The sequence below is a fragment of the Bos indicus genome, chromosome 9 (genome assembly GCF_029378745.1).
Source record: "Bos indicus isolate NIAB-ARS_2022 breed Sahiwal x Tharparkar chromosome 9, NIAB-ARS_B.indTharparkar_mat_pri_1.0, whole genome shotgun sequence".
In the NCBI taxonomy this organism is placed as follows: domain Eukaryota; kingdom Metazoa; phylum Chordata; class Mammalia; order Artiodactyla; family Bovidae; genus Bos; species Bos indicus.
In genome coordinates, this window is record NC_091768.1 from 79,341,366 (window position 1) to 79,359,976 (window position 18,611).

Sequence of the window (18,611 nt, forward strand, 5' to 3'; positions counted from 1 at the left end):
CTAGATAAGTGGGTACAACATGAGCTGATCCCAAATTTAAAAAAAAATCATTTTGAAGTGTCATCTTCCTTTATTCTACACAACAACAATGAACCATTTCTCAATCAGATTGTGACATGTGATGAAAAGTAGATTTTATATGTCACTCTGCAATGACCAGCTCAGTGGCTGGACTGAGAAGAAATTCCAAAGCACTTCCTAAAGCAAAACTTGCACTAAAAAAAAGGTCATAGTCACTGTTTGGTGGTCTGCTAACCATCTGATCACTACGGATTTCTGAATTCTGGTGAAACCATTACATCTGAAAAGTATGCTCAGCAAATCCATGAGATACACCAAAAACTGCAATTCTTGCAGCCAATACTGGTCAACAGAATGGGCCCAATTCTTATCCATGACAAGTGCCCCACACATCTCGCATAACCAATGCTTCAAAAGTTAGATGAATTGGGCTATGAAATTTTTCCTCATCTGCCATATTCACCTGATTTCTCACCAACTGACTAACCAGTGAAGAAGAACTAAAGAGCCTCTTGATGAAAGTGAAAGAGGAGAGTGAAGAAGTTGGCTTAAAGCTCAAAATGCAGAAAACGAAGATCATGGCATCCAGTCCCATCACTTCATGGCAAATAGATGGGGAAACAGTGGCTGACTTTATTTTTCTGGGCTCCAAAATCACTGCAGATGGTGATTGCAGCCATGAAATTAAAAGACACTTGCTCCTTGGAAGGAAAGTTATGACCAACCTAGATAGCATGTTAAAAACCAGAAACATTACTTTGCCAACAAAGGTCCATCTAATCAAGGCTATCATTTTTCCAGTGGTCATGCATGCGTGTGAGAGTTGGACTATAAAGAAAGCTGAGTGCCAAAGAACTGATGCTTTTGAACTGTGGTGTTGGAGAAAACTCTTGAGAGTCCCTTGGACTGCAAGGAGATCCAACCAGTCCATCCTAAAGGAGATCAGTCCTGGGTGTTCATTGGAAGGACTGATGTTGTAGCTGAAACTCCAATACTTTGGCCACCTGATGCAAAGAGCTGACTCATTTGAAAAGACCCTGACACTGGGAAAGACTGGGGGCAGGAGGAGAAGGGGACAACAGAAGATGAGATGGTTGGATGGCATCACCAACTCAATGGACATAGGTTTGAGTGGACTCCCAGAGTTGGTGATGGATAGGGAGGCCTGGAGTGCTGTGTTGATGGGGTCACAAAGAGTCAGACACGACTGAGCAACTGAACTGAACTGAACTGACTGAACTGACTACCAGTTCTTCACATCTCAACAACTTTTTGCATGGAAAATGTTTCCACAACCAGCAGGGGGCAGAAAATGCTTTATAAAAGCTTGTTGAATACCAAAGAGTGGATGTTTTAACTAAAGGAATAGACAAAATTATTTCTCACTGGCACAAATATGTTGATTATAATGGTTCTTATTTTGATGAATAAATATGCATTTGAGCCTAGCTATAGCTAGGCTATAATGATTTGAAATCCACAATCTGAAACTGCAATTACTTTTCACCAACATAAAGAGTTTAGTTACTACAATTCACAAGTGACCATTTATAAAGAAATCAACCGTAATAACTAAGTGAGATTAGATAGTCAAAGGTATGTGTTTTTTTTTTTTTTTTTTCAGTAATCATGTGCAGGTATGCTAGTTGGACTATAAAGGCTGAACACTGAAGAATTGATGCTTTTGAATTGCGGTGATGGAGAAGACTCTTGAGAGTCCTTTGGACGGAAAGCAGATGGAATCACTCAATCCTAAAGGAAATCAACCTTGAATATTCATTGGAAGGATAGATTTTGAAGCTGAAGCTCTAATACTTGGGCCACCTGATGCAAAGAGCCAACTCATTGGGAAAGGCCCTGATGCTGGGAATGAGTGAAGGCTGGAGGAGAAGGGGACGACAGAGGATGATTTGGTCAGATAACATCACCGACTCAATGGACATGAGTTTGAGCAAACTTTGGGAGATAGTGTAGGACAGAAGAGCCTGGTATGTTGCAGTTTATGGGGTTGTAAGGAGCTAGACACAACTCAGCAAATGAACAAAAACAATACCAGTAAATGGATCATATATACAAAAGTGTCTTGTAACCATGATTAAGGTGAGAAAAGCATACAAATTTCTTTAAAAGAAGACTGAGTTCCAAAAATAAGACAGTTCGGTTCAGTCACTCAGTCATGTCCAACTTTTTGTGACCCCATGGACAGCAGCATGCCAGGCTTTCCTGTCCATCACCAACTCCAGGAGCTTGCTCAAACTCATGTCAATTCAGTAGGTGATGCCATCCAAACATCTTATCCTCTGTAATCCCTTTCTCCTCTGGCCGTTGTTTTCTGCCATAAGGATGGTGTCATCTGAATATCTAAGGTTATTGATATTTTTCCCGGCAATCTTGATCCAAGCTTGTGCTTCATCCGGCCCTGCATTTCTCATGATGTATTTTGCATATAAAATAAGCAGGGTGACAATATACAGCCTTGACGTATTCCTTTCCCAATTTGGAACCAGTCCATTGTTCAATGTCTGGTTCTAACTGTTGCATCTTGACTTGCATACAGATTTCTCAGAAGGCAGGTAAGATGGTCCAGTATTCCCATCTCTTTCAGAATTTTCCACAGTTTGTTCTGAACCACATTGTCAAAGTCTTTGGCATAGTCAATAAAGCAGAAGTAAAAAAAAATAAAGAAAGAAGAAGTAGATGTTTCTCTGGACTCCCTTGCTTCTTCTAGGATCCAATGGATGTTGGCAATTTGATCTCTGGTTCCTCTGCCTTTTCTAAATCCAGCTTGAACAACTGGAAATTCTTGGTTCACATACTGTCAAAGTCTAGCTTGAAGAATTTTGAGCATTACTTTGCTAGTGTGTGAAATGAGTGCAATGGTGCAGTAGTTTGAACATTCTTTGGCATTGCCTTTCTTTGGGATTGGAATGAAAACTGACCTTTTCCAGTCCCATGGCCACTGCTGAGTTTTCCACATTTGCTGAGTTTTCCAAATTTGTGAAGTACAGCACCTTCACAGCATCATCTTTTGGGATTTGAAATAGCTCAACTGGAATTCCATCACCTGCACTGGCTTTGTTCGTAGTGGTGCTTCCTAAGACCCAATTGACTTTGCATTCCAGGATGTCTGGCTCTAGGTTAGTGATCTCAGTATCATGGTTATCTGGGTCATGAAGATGTTTTTTGTATAGTTTTTCTCTGTATTCCTGCCACCTCTTCTTAATATCTTCTGCTTCTGTTAGGTCCATCCGATTTCTGTCCTTTATTGAGCCCATCTTTGTATAAAGTGTTCCCTTGGTATCTTTAATTTTCTTGAAGAGATCTCTAGTCTTTCCCATTCTATTGTTTTCCTCTATTTCTTAGCACTGATCACTAAGGAAGGCTTTCTTATCTCTCTTTGCTATTCTTTGGAACTCTGCATTCAAACCAGTATCTCTTTCCTTTTCTCCTTTGCCTTTCACTTCTCTTCTTTTATCAGCTACTTGTAGGGCCTCCTCAGACAACCATTTTGCCTTTTTGCACTTCTTTTTCTCAGGGATGGTCTGGATCACTGCCTCCTATACAATGTCACGAACCTCTGCCCATAGTTCTTCAGGCAGTAAGTCTATCAGATCTATTCCCTTGAATCTATTTGTCACTTCCACTGTATAATCATAAGGGATCTGATTTAGGTCATATCTGAATGGTCGAGAGGTTTTCCATACTTTCTTCAACCTAAGTCTGAATTTTGCAATAAGAAGTTCATGATCTGAGCCACAATCAGCTCCCAGTCTTTATTTGCAGACTGTATCAAGCTTCTCCCTCTTTGGCTGCAAAGAATGTAATCAATCTAATTTCGGTATTGACCATCTGGTGATGTCTATGTGTAGAGTCTTCTCTTGTGTTGTTGGAAGAGGGTGTTTGCTATGACCATGAGACTCTATGAGCCTTTGCCCTGCTTCATTCTGTATTCCAAGGTCAAATCTGCCTGTTATTCCAGGTATTTCTTGACTTCCTACTTTTGCATTCCAGTCCCCTATGATGAAAAGGACATCTTTTTCAGGTGTTAGTTCTAGAAGGTCTTCGTACAAAATAAGACAAATAATTTAATTTTAATTCATTTGATAAATTAATAGAAAGTTAATAAAATTTACTGTTAATGAACATTAAGCAAAACAAAGATTACTGTTAATGAACATTAAGCAAAACAAATAAATCTAGACCCTGATTATCATTTACCTTGAGATGATTAAAAAGTGTCCTAAGAAATTTTCTTGTCTTCAGTACCTACACTTAAGAGAACATGATCTCGAACTAAGAAGAGGTAAATAATATTCAGGAAAAATGAATTTTTAGAAAAAATGCAATTTTAGAACCAATTCATAAAATATAAATAATAAAAATACAAATCATGTATTAAATTCTTCTGCATCTAAAATACTGATACACAAAAAGCCCAAATAACCAGAACTATCTTGAGCAAGATAAACAGAGCTAAAGGAGTTAGGCTCTCTGACTTCAAGTCATACTACAAAGCTACAGAAATAAAACAGTATGGTACTGCCACTAAAACAAATACAGATCAGTGGAACAGAATATAAATCTCAGAAATAACCCCACACACCTATGATAATCTAAAACAAAAGAGGCAAGAATATACAATGGAGAAAGGTTTCTTAAATTAGGCTGCTGCTGCTAAGTCGCTTTAGTTGTGTCTGACTCTGTGCGACCCCATAGATGGCAGCCCACCAGGCTCCCCTGTCCCTGGGATTCTCCAGGCAAGAACACTGGAGTGGGTTGCCATTTCCTTCTCCAATGAATGAAAGTGAAAAGTGAAAGTGAAGTCACTCAGTCGTGTCTGACTCTTCGTGATCCCATGGACTGCAGCCTACCAGGCTCCTCCGTCAATGGGATTTTCCAGGCAAGAGTACTAGAGTAGGGTGCCATCGCCTTCTCCTCTTAAATTAGGCAGCAACATGTAAAATAATGAAATTTGAATATTCCCTAACACCATATACAAAAATAAACTCAAAATAGATCAAAAATCAAAATGTAAGGCCAGACACTATAAAACTCTAAAGGAAAATATAGACAGAACACCCTTGGGCATAAATTGCAGTTATATATTTTTTGATCCACTTCCTAGAGTAATGAAAATAAAAACAAAAATAAATGGGAACTTACTAAACTTAAAAGCTCTTGAACAGCAAAGGAAACAATAAGAAAACTAAAAGGCATCGCAAAGAATGGGAAAAAATATTTGCAAATGAAGCAACTAACAATGCATCAATCTCTAAAATATATCAGCAGCTCATGCAACTCTATGTCAAAAAAACGAACAATCCAGTCAAAATATGGGTGGAAGATCGAAGTAGACATTTTTCCAAAGAAGACATACAAATGACTAACAGACCCATGAAAAGATGCTCAACATCGCTAATTATCAGAGAAGTGTAAATCAAAACTACAGTGAAGAATCACTTCACACTGGTCAGAATGGTCATCATTACAACGTCCAAAAATAATGAACGCTGGAGAGGGTTTGGAGAAAAGGGAACTCTCCTACAATGTTGCTTGGAATGTAAATTGGTACAAACACTATGGAGATAGTATGGAGGTTCCCTAAGAAACTTAAAGTAGAACCACCACATGATCCTACAATTCCCCTCCTGGGAATATACCCAGAGAAAACCGTAATTCAAAATAATACAAAGATACATGCACCCCAGTGTTCATTACAACACTATTTACAATAGCAAAGATATGGAAGCAACCTAAATGCCCGCTGACAGAAGATAAAGAAGAGATAGTACATATACACAATGGAATATTACTCATCTATAAAAAGAACAAATAATGCCATTTACAGCAACACAGATGGACCTAGAGAGATTATCGTACTAAGCGAAGGAAGTCAGAGGGAGAAAGGCAAATATCATACGATACCACACATACATGGAATCTAATCTTAAAAAATGATACAAATGCACTATTTTCAAAACAGAAATAGCCTTACATATATCAAAAGCAAACTCATTTTTCAAAGGGGAAACACAGGGGTGAGGAAGAGGGGATAAGTGTGGAGGTTGAGATAAATACACACATGTCTTATGTCTTGCATAAATAAGACAGATAACCAACAAGGACATACTGTGTAGCACCAGGACCTCTACTCCATATTCTGTGATAACCTATAAGAATAAAGGATCTAAAAAGAATGAATATATGTATATGTGTGTGTGTGTATACATAAAACTGAATCACTTTGCTGTATATGTGAAACTAACACATTGTAAATCAACTATATATCAATAAAATTAAAATTAAAGGAAAAAAATTGAGGCCAAAGAGAAAAGAAAAATCATGAATAAATCACAGAGGGCCACCTTAATATAAATCAGACCTGTGATAGCTGGAAGTGTTCCCCAAAGCAGAGTGTTATAGAAGAGCACTCTATGCAGTTTGAACAAGATTATTCCATGATCTTACTGTGAAATATCTTTTAGATTTTGGCAAGATACTTTAAAGGCTCTTATTTTAAGTTAATTATGTTTGAGAGCTGAATCTGAGTCTAGCAAAGGGAAGTGAAAATTTCACCTGAGGATCTTAATCCTTAAGAGTTAGAAAGCTTTCCACTGAAGAAGGCAGAACATTTGAGGACATGACTTTCCTAGTCTTTGGCCTATAAATATATTAAATCCTCTTTTAAATCCTCCCTTCCTTTAGTCTTAAAGTCTGTGAAGCCAGGATTTACTATTTCATCTATACAGAAAAAAAAAAGAAAAGATGTCCACATTAAGGTTTCTTATGAGTTATAAACAGTCTGTTGAAATCAATTTTAAACATTAATAAAGAGTATTGGAAAGATGAAATAAAACATACACAGAGCAAGAAGAGAAAAAAGAAATAAAACAGAACATTTGTTTAGTATTAAAAATTCATTAGTATATTTGAGGGAATAAAATATATTCATAAGCTCTTTTAAATATTTAATGATAAAGATTTTACTACCAAATAAATTCATTAAAGAGAAATCTTAAATTGATGTGTTTTTTCTTTAATAAAAATGCCAGGTTTAATTATCCCAATCTAAATAGTATAGTGAACATTAAGTTAGTGAACATTAAATCCACTGTAATGTTTTATGCTGTATTACCTTCATTGATATCAATTTAATTAAAGTATGCATTGGCAAGGACAAGAAAAATTTGTTTAAAACAAAGATTGTATTAGTCATTGTCACACCTGAAAATTAAGCACCCCCAAATGATCCTTTCTTTAATGTTTCCTACAAAACTATTCTAGGGAAGTAAGTCTGGAGAAACCATAATGAGTACATTTTTATTGTTTTTATCTAATAAACGAAAAAAATTTTAATTGCTATGTCAGAAAAATACTGTTTTTAGATGGACAAAGGATAAAGGTTTAAATGGGTATCTAAGAAAATCTGATTTTGATAATATACTTTTCTTGAACTACTATATTTAAACTCATTTGTCTGTGTTTGATTTGCTTTGAAATATAAACAAAAATACGAATGGTGAGAATAGTGTTCTTTGTAAATGAAGTTTTATTGTTATTTATTTTATCTCTTACTTATAGTTGAGACTCTGGACTTCAGTGAACAATAGATATTTATTGAATGTATGTATGTTTGAAAGACTAGATGGTTTGAAAAATGAATGAATGAAATATCACTTATGCTATTTTAAAGTTGAAGACCTTTAGTCTTGGAAATATTAAGTAAATTACTTAGATAATTATTAATGGAAACACTGAAGATCCTGTTGTGATGCTGAGGACTCTTCACTATGATAGTCTTCTCATCAGTGGAAACACTATTTAAGCAAGAGTAGGGGTAGCAGTTTGAGGAGTGACAATTGCTATATAAAGAAACATAGTTATAACTAGTAACCTAACATCTGCTTAAACATTGACTAAAGTGAACTAGGAGACAGATCATCAATGAAGTGATTATGAACTGGATTGATACAGTAAATGAAGATACAATAAGGGAAAAGACAGTATTTCAGATACCTCATCACTTCAGTTCAGTTCAGTCATTCAGTCATGTTCAACTCTTTGTGACCCTATGGATTGCAGCACACCAGGCTTCTCTGTCCATCACCAACTCTCAGAGCCTACTCAAACTCATGTCCATAGAGTTGGTGATGCCATCCAACCATCTCATCCTCTGTTGTCCCCTTCTCCTTCTGCCTTCAGTCTTTCCCAGCATCAGGGTCTTTTCCAATGAGTCAGTTCTTCCCATCAGGTGGCCAAAGTATTGGGGTTTCTGCTTCAGTGTCAGTCCTGCCAATGAATATTCAGGTCTAATTTGCTTTAGGATTCACTGGTTGGATCTCCTGCAGTCCAAGGGGCTCTCAAGTGTCTTCTCAAACACCACAGTTCAAAAGCATCAGTTCTTTAGCACTCAGCTTTCTCTATAGTCCAACTCGCACATCCATACATGACTACTGGAAAAACCATAGCTTTGACTAGATGGACCTTTTGGCAGTGTAATAATGTCTCTGCTTTTTAATATGCTGTCTAGGTTGGTCATAGCTTTTCTTTCAAGGAGAAAGCATCTTTTAATCTCATGGCTGCAGTCCCCATCTACAGTGATTTTGGAGCCCAAAAACATAAAGTTTGTCACTGTTTCCAGTGTTTTTCCATCTATTTGCCATGAAGTGATGGGACCAGATGCTATGATCTTAGTTTTCTGAATGTTGAGTTTTAAGCCAACTTTTTTCACTCTCCTCTTTCACTTTCATTAAGAGATACCTCATAGGAGCTATAAAACCTGAATAAATGAGATAAGAGTGCTGAGAAATCTAAGGAAAATCCCAGTTATTTGTGGGATCTGATGAATGATATTCATTTTGATTAAGGAGGAAAAATGTGACTCCTTGAGGAAAATATGATAATTCAGTTTCAAAATTCTATTTTGTGAAGGGAGTGTAGATAGCAAGATAGGCAAGTCTACCAGGAATTAAGTAAAAAGCCCCAATTTTAATAAAAATTTAAAATGCTAAAAGTGTGGTAGTGAAGCATTGATCTTTATCTTTATTGAAGGAACTCAAGTGTATGAATGAACAATATACTAACTCTCTTCCTGCTCCTCAGTGATGTCAAGATCTTTTTTCCTTTGGGCTTTTCTATTATTGTATCTTCTGCCTAGAATGATCTTACATATATTTCCTTGGCTGATTTTGCTTTATTGTTCAACTAGCTACTGAAATATCATCCCTCAGAATAACCTTTCCTAATCTTAGTACTTGTAATATATAAAGCATTGCTTTATGTTCTTTTACATGTATTAACTCATTTAATCCTAATGAAATTCCCATGAGCTAGGTACTATCATAATCACATTTTTCTTAAAGAAAATGGAGGAAAAGAAAGTATAAGAAATCTGTAAAAACAACTAAAAACTAGTCAACTTAGTACCAGAGAAAAATGAGATTTGAACCACGGCAGCTTGTGTCTTAGTACAGGAGCTCAACAACCAATCAATGCTGCCTATTTGTTAATCCTTACTGATAATATTTTAGAATGCAAAACACCCTGAAAACATTGCATTCATTTTTGTCCTGGTACATTTTATGCTGTTTCCAGAAAGCCTGTGTTCATAGACAAAATGCCGAAGGCCTGTACTTCAACATAAGTGTGAAATGAAATAAACCTGCATCAGCAAAGCAGAGGTTGCTTTGACTGTAGATTTTTTAAGGCTTTATTAATTTAAATATTTGCATCCTTTGTACAATGTGATTTTCCATCTGCCCCCCTCCACCCCACCACTAACCAGGTAGAATATATTTCCCATGCCCCTTGGTTTAGTATTAGCCCTATGATGTGCTTTGGCCAACGGAATATTGATGGGAATAACTTGACAGAAAGCCAGAAAAGCATGTATATAACACATCTCTGCTTTCACCCTGAGAAGAACATGGTTTCGTAGTTTGCTGGTTCAGGAAGTAGATCCAGCTGGGATAAGCCTACCCTCCAGCTTATCTGCAAAGTCACAAGCTAAGTAATGATTCTGAGCTTTTGTGGTGGGTAGTAAGAAACGACTGATTCAGAAACTGGTACCAGAAGAGGTGTACTGCCATTATAAAAACCTAAATTTATCTGGCATCACCTTTGCAACAAGCAGCAGGCCCTGAGGAAACAGAAGAGACTCACAAAATGTCAAGGGAACTGTTTTAGGAGGATGAGAAATTGGAGACATGTGTTTTGTAGTGATGAAGTATTTGGTAAAACTCTCATGTAAGGTTACTTAGAAGATTGAAAATAAACCTAATGAATTTTTGGAACTGCACAAGAAGAACTCCAGGGAAAATAGAATGTTGACAACTTGGGCTTTGCTTTTTTTGCTGCGCAAAATGAAAACTAAAACTAAGAGACAGGCTCAAAAATAAGTTGGTAAGCAGAATTTTGATGGCATATACAATCCAGAACTTGCCAAATTAGAAAATAAAACTTTTTCTCATCGTTAACACCCCCAATCAACAAATTATTCTCAAAATAAGATACAGATTGGAAATAAAGAGTCTTTCTTGTAGAATCATGTTCATGTAGATCAATAAAATATATACACACAGCCCTGTCAGATACTAAACCATATTATAAAACTAGAGTATTTTTACAACTTTATTGAGGTATAATTGATATACAAAAACTTCACATGTTAAATGTGTACAATCTGATCAGTTTGGACACATGTAAATACCCATAATATCATCTCCACAATCAAGGTGATAAGCTTTCACCACTTAAATTTTTTTCTTGTGCCTTTTTCCATTTTTTTGAGGCATACCCACTTCATGAAATTTTGAGTGTTCAATAATATATTGCCAACTATAAGCACTATGTTGTACAGCGGATCTCTAGAATCTATTTATCTTGTATAACTATAACTTTATAGTAAAAACTTGAACTCAACTTTCCATTTGCCTCTCTCCCCATCCTCTCAAAACCACTTGTAAGTTTGACTATTTTAGATATCCCTTATAAAGGAGATCATAGTGTATGTGCCCACCAGTCACTTACTTATTTTACTTGGCATAATATCTTTCAGGTCCACCCTTGTGGACCAATAAGTGGTATGGCTTATCTCTTTTTTAAGGCTGAATAGTATTCAATTATATGTATATAACACAGTCTGTATCCATTTGTCTGTCAGTGGATATTTCCATTGTTCCCATATCTTAGCTACTGAGAATCTTAGTAGATATCTTTCTAAGAGCTTGATTTCAATTTTCTGTGTATATACAAATAAGTGGGATTAATTCAAGTAAAATGTATGGTATTGGTGCAAAAAATAAGTAGAGTAATGGAATATATCAGGAACAATAATAAGAGACATAGGTCTCTTATAATAATGGTCTCTTATAATAATGAGACATAGGTTTGGAGAGTCCCAAGCAATGTCTGGGTTTTTGAGAACTAGCAGTTAAAAAAGACAGATGCTCCATCCATCAAGATGGGGAAGACTGGCAAATTAAATATGGTCACAATCTTTTGTTATTCTTGTTACTGAGAGAAAATATTCCACTTCCTTTGAATTTGGTTTTCGCAACTTGTATGACCAATGGAAAGAAATGGTGGTATGAACAATGAATGGAGTGTGGCTGAGCTCTCAGCTGACAGCCTGCTTCTCCAGTCCTATGAGTGAGCCATCTTGGACACACAGCTCAGTGGAATCTCCCAAGCAAGCACCACACCTGTGAGTCCAGTCAACTACAGAAATGTGAGCAATAGGAATAAACTGTAGTTTAAGCTACAATTTGGGGGTCCTTTGTTACAAAGCAATATTTAACTAGAAAGAGGAAGACGAAGGCCTGAAAATAAAGTAAATTCAGGCAATAGTAAGTGCTGTAAAGGAGAGAAAATGAATGAGTCTGGGATATGCATTGATTGACTTAATCTTCACAACAGTATCATTTTTGAATTAGTAAATCTAGAACGAAAAATTTATTTTGAACACCCTTGGCTGGAATTAAATTAGTATGAATGGCTTATAAATATACAATTTGAGAATAAGTGATTAACTGGAAACCAATGCTGTATATCTTCATGTATCAAAAGAAATAGCATATGAAATAATCAAATGTAAAACATCCTCTATTAAAAAGAAAAAAATAGGCAAAAGTAATATAGAAAATGCTAAAATATTTGTAGAATATATCAAAAATATCAGATTATTTAACATGTGAGAAACTTCTAAAAATCAAGAAAAGGAGAGTAAATGTCTTAATTTAAAAATGTACAATATAAGCCAATGAACAAATAAATCTGTAAAAGAAATACAAATGTCAGTGAAAAATATAAAAACATTCAACTTTGTATTGGTAAAATTCAAATAAGGTTATTGATATACTTTAAACCTCTTGCCCTTAAGAAATGAATGTTTTAAAATAAAATTAGACTATCTATTGGTGTAAAAAAATGAATACCTGCTATCCTGTTGCTCAGCCACTTTTCTGAGTGTACTATGGGATTATCACAAAACTAAACAGTATTCAAATACCTTAACACCTTAAAAAACATATTAAAGGAAATTATTGGCAATATGTGAACAAATAAATCCATTAAATATTAATCACTATAAATATAATTCAAAAATATGAATAACATATAATGAAGGATATTTAATAAGTAACAATATTTATATACCAATATCATGATAATATAGACCTACTGTGTCAGTATACAGTTGATACATGATTTTTAAATCATTTTTCAAATTGTTTTGAAATATTGCATCATGAAAAATCCAAGTAATAAAGAAACGTAATAGCTGATTTTGTAATTAGATATAGAGTAAGAGGTAGATAGAGAAAATGAAATCAAGATAGTGATGAATAAAGATGTAACAGAAATCCTGATATAGTAAAAAATAATGAGATAACCTTCACTAAAATGTAAAGTGAAATCTAACAGGTAATAAGCTTAGGTGGAATGTTTATAACCAACTTTACTGAGTTACAATTTACATAAAATAAAATATACTCATTGTAAGTGTAGTTGGATAAATTTTGACAGAGATACACCCATGTAATAACCCTTATATTCAAGATATGGAAATATTCCCATTACTTCTTGAAGTCCCCTCCTGATGCTTTATATATTTTTCTGGTATTTTTAATCAACTTAATTGATAGGTAACCCACAAACAGTAATATGCAATTATTCACAACATAAGACAACTTTAAGATCTACTATTTTTATCCATTATAAAGAAATCTATTATTTTTTAATTTGTTGTCAACAAATTTTTTGGAAAGAAACTTTGAAACCTTATGAAATATTGTTACTCATCAAACTTTCACAAACTAATTTTAGCATCATTGTTCTTTGTTTGTTTTGCTTAGATTAATTAATATGGTACCTTCAAAGTTTTGATTTTCTAACTTCATTGTTTATTGTATATTTATAATTATAATTCTTTTAGGACAGATTTTTCTATATATTTATATATCTATCTATTATCTGCATTGTTACAAAAATGCACACATACAAATGACAGAAAGAGTCCTTGTTACTGTCCAAATTTCCATCTTAATGGAAATTAAATACTAATTTGGGCTTTTAGTTCATCAGTTCATTTCAGTTGCTCAGTTGTGTTCGACTCTTTGTGCCATGGACTGCAGCATGCCAGGCTTCCCTGTCCATCACCAACTCCTAGAGCCTACTCAGACTCATGTCCATTGAGTTGGTGATGCCATCCAACCATCTCATCCTCTGTCGTCCCCTTATCCTGACTTCAAACTTTCCCAGCATCAGGGTCTTTTCCAATGAGTCAGTTCTTCACATCAGGTGGCCAAAATATTGGAGTTTCAGCTTCAGCATCAGTCCTTTCAGTGAATATTCAGGACTGATTTCCTTTAGGATTGACTGGTAAAGTTCTGTATTTCACTAAAATTAACTGTGAAATTTATAGTTATATTTTATTAAATCACTTAATGCTTTATCTCTTTAGTAATAAATGATGATGAGTTAATAAAGCAGTGGTCCAATGCATAGTGAAAAGCTTAGATATAAAAAGTTAATTCCTATAAGGATTTAATTCCAGTATATAAGAGATCAGGTAATGCTTCCTTACTTATAAAGTGAGAGATGATAACAATAATACCTATTTTATAAGATTGTTGTGAAGATTAAGTGAAAGAATTAAAGGAAAAAAAGAAATAAGGTATAGAGTACAGTTCTTAACCTATAATGAATCATTTGAAAGTTGTCCTTATTATTAGATAGTATCGCTATACCCTTAATACTAAAATATTCCTTATTAGTTAAAATGGTTAAAAATTGCAACAGAGTAAGTGAATATGAAGTATAGTGAAAATATCTTGAAATTTAAATCCCTCATTTTGTATTTGAGTCCTAGCTGTGTTGCTTAGAAGGGATGTTCTGTGCTTGCTATGTGACCATACATGAAATTATTTAACTGTTCTGCACTATTCTGTCCCTTTAACTGTATAATGGAGATGATGATGATGATGACTATGTTTTTGCCTTATGTACTTGAGTACTCTTAAGAATTCACATACTTGAAATTTGTAGTATAAAGTTTTCCAAAATTAGAATGATGTAAGCAGAAGATATTAAGAAGAGGTGGCAAGAATACACAGAAGAAATATACAAAAAAGATCTTCATGACCCAGATAATACGATGGTGTGATCACTCATCTAGAGCCAGACATTCTTGAATGTGAAGTCAAGTGGGCCTTAGAAAACATCACTACAAACAAAGCTAGTGGAGGTGATGGAATTCCAGTTAAGCTATTTCAAATCCTGAAAGATGATGCTGTGAAAGTGCTGCACTCAATATGCCAGCAAATTTGGAAAACTCAGCAGTGGCCACAGGACTGGAAAAGGTCAGTTTTCATTCCAATCTCAAAGAAAGGCAATGCCAAAGAATGCTCAAACTACTGCATAATTGCACTCATCTCACATGCTAGCAAAGTAATGTTCAAAATTCCCCATGCCAGACATCAACAGTATGTGAACCAAGAACTTCCAGATGTCCAAGCTGGATTTAGAAGAGGCAGGGGAACCGGAGATCAAATTTCGAACATCCGCTGGATCATGGAAAAAGCAAGAGAGTTCCAGAAAAACATCTATTTCTGCTTTCCTGACTATGCCAAAGCCTTTGACTGTGTGGATCACAATAAACTGTGGAAAATTCTGAAAGAGAATGAGAATACCAGACCACCTGACCTGCCTCTTGAGAAACCTATATGCAGGTCAGGAAGCAACAGTTAGAACTGGACATGGAACAACAGACTGGTTCCAAATAGGAAAAGGAGTACGTCAAGGCTGTATATTATCACCCTGCTTATTTAACTTCTATGCAGAGTACATCATGAGAAATGCTGGACTGGAAGAAGCACAAGTGGAATCAAGATTGCCGGGAGAAATATCAATAACATCAGATATGCAGATGACACCACCCTTGTGGCAGAAAGTGAAGAGGAACTAAAAAGCCTCTTGATGAAAGTGAAAGTGGAGAGTGAAAAAGTTGGCTTAAAGCTCAACATTCAGAAAATGAAGATCATGGCATCTGGTCCCATCACTTCATGGGAAATAGATGGAGAAACAGTGGAAACAGTGTCAGACTTTAGTTTTGGGGGCTCCAAAATCACTACAGATGGTGACTGCAGCCATAAATTAAAAGACGCTTACTCCTTGGAAGGAAAGTTATGACCAACCTAGATAGCATATTCAAAAGCAGAGACATTACTTTGCCAACAAAGGTCCATCTAGTCAAGGCTATGGTTTTTCCTGTGGTCATGTATGGATGTGAGAGTTGGACTGTGAAGAAGGCTGAGCACCGAAGAATTGATGCTTTTGAACTGTGAGGTTGGAGAAGACTCTTGAGAGTGTCTTGGACTGCAAGGAGATCCAACCAGTCCATTCTGAAGGAGATCAGCCCTGGGATTTCTTTGGAAGGAATGATGCTAAAGCTGAAACTCCAGTACTTTGGCCACCTCATGCAAAGAGTTGACTCATTGGAAAAGACTCTGATGCTGGGAGGGATTGGGGGCAGGAGGAGAAGGGGACGACAGAGGATGAGATGACTGGATAGCATCACTGATTCGATGGACATGAGTCTGAGTGAACTCCAGGAGTTGGTGATGGACAGGGAGACCTGGCGTGCTTGATTCATGGGGTCATGAAGAGTCGGACACGACTGAGCGACTGAACTGAACTGAACTGAACTGAGCACACACTAATATGCTATATGTAGACTTAGCGAATGTTAACAACTTGACAGATCTGTTTAAGCTTTTCTTTTTTTTTTTTTTAGCATTGTTATACACACTCATAAACCACCCAGGACTATGTTATAGAGAGGTAAGCAGAACTTTAAAATTAACATATATCTTCCTTATCCATTTATTGCATAAATGTATGTCACATTGTATAGTTTTAAAGATACATATGTGACTAATTTTATTTAATGCATCACTTACCAAACAATGTTATCTAGATTCACAGATACTGATAAACCTAGTTCACTTATTTTAACCTCTATGAATTTTTCATTAGTTTTTATTGGAGTATAGTTGCTTTACAATGTTGTGTGAGTTTCTGCTATACTAACAAAGCAAAGGGAAGCAGCTTTATGCCTACATATATCCCCTCTTTATAGATTTCCTTTGAATTTAGGTTACCACAGATCATAGAGTAGAGTTCCCTGTGCTATACAGTATGTTCCCATTAGTTATCTATGTTAAATATAGTATCAATCACCAACGTATGGACATGAACTTGGGCAAACTCTGGGATATGGTGGGGGACAGGCAGGCCTGATGTGCTGCAGTCTATAGGGTTGCAAGGAGTTGGACATGACTGGGAGACTGAACAGCAACATCAATAGTGTATATACGTCAATCCCAATCTCCCAATTCACCCTACCGATCCCCTTTTCCCTTAATATCCATACATTTGTTCTCTACATCTATGTCTCTATTTCTGCTTTGCAAATAAGATCATCTATACCATTTTTCTAGATTCCACATATCTGCGTTAGGTATAATATTTGTTTTTCTCTTTCTGACTTCACTCTGTACGACAGTTCTTACGTCCATCCACATCTATGTAGATGGCACACTTTCATTCCTTCTTATGGCTGAGTGATATTGCACTGTATTTCTGTTCCACTTCTTTATCCACTCTGTTGATGGACATTTAGGTTGCTTCCATGTCTTGGCTATTTTAAATAGTGCTGTAATGAACATTGGGGTATATTTGTCTTTTCAAGTTATGGTTTTCTAGGGGCATATGTCCAGTAGTAGGATTGCTAGGTCTGTGGTAGATCTATGTTTAGTTTTTAAGGAACCTCTATACTATTCTCCACAGTGGCTGTACCAGTTTACATTCCCCACAATAGTGTAAGATGTTCCCTTTTCTCCACACCCTCAAACATTTATTGTTTGTAGATTTTGTGATTTCCATTCTGACTGGTGTGAGGTGATACCTCACTATAGTTTTGATTTGCATTTCTCTGATAATTAGTGATGTTGAGCATCTTTTCAGGTGTCTGTTGGTCATCTGTATGTCTTCTTTGGAGTAGTATCTATTTAGATCTGCTTGCACCCATTTTTTGATTGGATTGCTTGTTTGTTTGTTTTGACATAGAGCTGCATGAACTGCTTATATATTTGGGGGATTACTTCCTTGTCAGTGTATTTATTTGCAACTGTTTCCTCCCATTCTGAGGGTTGTCTTTTCATATTCTTTATGGTTTCCCTTTTGCTGCGCAAAAAGCTCTAAGTTTAATCAGGTCCCATTTATTTATTTTTGTTTTTATTTTCATTATTCTAGGAAACAGGTCAAAAAGATCTTACTGAGATTTATATTAAAGACTGTTCTGTCTATGTTTTTCTCTGAGAGTTTTATAGTGTCTGGTCTTATATTTAGGTCTTTAATCCATTTTGAGTTTATTTTTATATATGATGTTAGGGAGTATTCTAATTTCCTTCTTTTACATGTAGCTATCCAGTTGTCCCAGCACCACATACTGAAGAAATTGTCTTTTCTCCACTGTATATTATGGCCTCTTTTGTCATAGATTAGGTGACCATAGGTACATGGGTTTATCTCTAGCTTTCTATCTTGTTCTATTGATCTATATTTCTGTTTTTGTACCAGTACTATGTTGTCTTATTTACTATAGCTTTGAAGTACAGTCTGAAGTCAGGGAATCTGATTCCTCCAGCTCATTTTTCTTTCTCAGGATTGCTTTGGCTATTTAGGGTGTTTTGTGTTTCCACACAAATTGCAAATATGTTTGTTCTAAGTCTGCGAAAAACGCCATTGGTAACTTGATGGAGATTGCACTGAATCTGTAGATTGCTTTGGGTAGTCTAGTCATTTTCACAATATTGATTCTTCCAACCCAAGGAGATGGTGTGTCTCTCCATCTGTTTGTGTAGTCTTTAATTTCTTTCATCAGCGTCATAGAGTTTATAGTTTTCTGTGTACAGGTCTTTTACCTCTTAAGTTTATTCCTAGGTATTTTATTCTTTTTGTTGCAATGGTAAATGAGATTGTTTCCTTAATTTTTCTTCCTGACTTTTCATTGTTAGTATGTAAGAATGCAA